This window comes from Struthio camelus, chromosome 15 (assembly GCF_040807025.1).
Source record: "Struthio camelus isolate bStrCam1 chromosome 15, bStrCam1.hap1, whole genome shotgun sequence".
Classification (NCBI taxonomy): Eukaryota; Metazoa; Chordata; class Aves; order Struthioniformes; family Struthionidae; genus Struthio; species Struthio camelus.
In genome coordinates, this window is record NC_090956.1 from 14,794,148 (window position 1) to 14,796,569 (window position 2,422).

The window sequence follows — 2,422 nt, forward strand, 5'->3', positions numbered from 1 at the left end:
GCCTAACAGTACAAAGCAGCTTCTTTTCAAATCCTATCACGTGATTTGAACCTGCAAAGCCTTCTTTTCGTTCCTTTCATCGCTTTGGCTTAGCTACGCACATCAAAACACGCTTACCTGGTCAGTCTGGTGTAACTCTCTAGCTATTAGTCAACACATTGATCACTAAATTGTACTTTGGTCTATGAAAACCACTACATAATTGTCTCTTTAGAGGGTAGGGAAAGGAAAGAAATGGTAGGATTTGTAACTAGACTCAGATGAATCTGGAAAGAAATAGCTTCTTTCTAGCAGCTTTGGCAAATCCCATTCAAGACTAGAATCTAATTGTTTTCAATCAGCAGTAATTAGTTTCTCATCAGCAATGTCTTCAACACCTGAAAGTTTCAGAATGCAGGAAGAGATGGGGAAGTACTGTTTCTCAACTCAATTTCTTCCCCAGTTTCTATTTTGGGTCACATGGGTCCTAACAAGATTTTCAGCCCCTAAACTTTGGGATTAACCTACAGACAGGCTCGTCTTCACCACCTGTATTTTTCAGTTTATCAATACCATAATCACATTCAGGAGCTGAATTGCTCTTTAAAGACATTTTTATAAAACATTAAGTAAATGATTCTCTATTCACTTCAATAACAAAAAAAAATCTCCACAAGCCTATGAGGCAGGCAACTATTCTTGACATTTCACACAAAGCAGATATATGGACGCACAGCATCCACTTTTCAGAAGCAGTTTTTAGTTTTCTATACCTAACATTCAATACCAAAAATTGCCTAAAAACAAAAAAAAGAAAAAAAAACCTAACAGCAGCATTTGCTATTGGCACTTCTGACAATCTGGCTACAGGTAACTATGGGCTCAGTCACACGAGTTACACAGCTCACTAGGATGCCAGACACTGATTCAGCTACACTCGCAAACTGTGAGTCAAAACGTTTTATATCAAAGCGTTGTACAGCAGATGGAGCCACAAGAATGGTCTATGAACAGCCACCTACACATGAGAACAGTGATAATAAATATACATAATGCATTAGATAATACAGTTATACCTTAACTAACTTTTCTTTCTTCTACAAAATGACACATTGTTGTGAACTCCAAACAGGTAGTTCTACACAACAAAGCAGCTCTCCACATTCCACATCAGAGAGTTCAAAGAAATTAAATTTAATCTTCTTGTAATGCCCATTCAAGTGTCACATATAAGTTCAAGTTCTTCTTTTGACCAATATCTAGAATTATTTTATCCATATTCCTCTCAAGACACAAGATAAAAGCAGAATAGTGGTACCAGCACTCGAATAATCTTCATCTGAAGCACGGAGTTGAGAAAGCACATGTATCACATCAATATACATCAGCAACATAAGAGTGAAGTCAATTTGTTTCCCATAAGAATTTCTGCTGGAAGATAGTGTGCCCATCTATTATTGTACTCTCCCCCCCCACACCCCAAAGTGATACTCTTCTATCACAAATAAGTGCACTGAAAGAGTTCAGGTTTTTCCCCCTCCCACTGTATTTATCTTTCCCCAAGAATCCATCTTGCTGACCAAACAGACTATATAAATCAGATTTGGAAGTATTCCGAACGGCTAACTTAACCGAGCAGAAGGTCAGTTTTCTAAATGAAACCTTTTCAACCTCAACTCCACTGAACATTTGGGATAGTAACAAGTTTTAGAATAAGTGTACACTATCTCTTCCTTCATCTTCACAGAAGTAAACAACTTGCAGGAATGAGCGACACTGACTAGGGACATTTACTAGTTTACAAATGAAAGCAAACCTTTTTATTTTCCTACTAGAAAAGGTGATCAAAAAGTATATGAACAGTTCAACAGGGTTCTTCAATGCTTCACAACAGAACATGCAAACTCTTTTCTGGCAGCTCACAGTCTAAGATCATCCACCATAAAGATATGAAATCATTTGTGTTTTCCATAAACCATATGAAAGGGAAGCCTCATGCTTGTCTAGTGTACGCCAACCTGTTGTCCACACTACTAACAACTCCTCCTCCTCCCAAATGCACTCTCTCCCCTTTCTATCAAGGAAGCCAACAAGGAGAAGACAGACACTTGGCTATGTTGTACAGACTTCTTTTTGGCGCAAAAAGCTCTAGTTTCTGCTGTGCCGTTTTTGCCTCTTGTATTTCCTTCTTCCACAAACCCCAGTAATCACCGAAACAGAGAAGTCGGTCAGGAAAAAGGTGTCAGAAACAATGCAGAGCATCCACAGTGCGTAGCTTCAGCTTTGGAAGTTTCAGACGTAATTCTATCATTATTCTGGCCAAAATTATGAGACTAAAAACTGTGTCTAACATAGCAAATCAGGTACAAGACAGGACTGCCAAAAACCTAAGAACATCATCAGTTAGAATTTTTCAAAGTTTAGACACATTCACACAAGCATA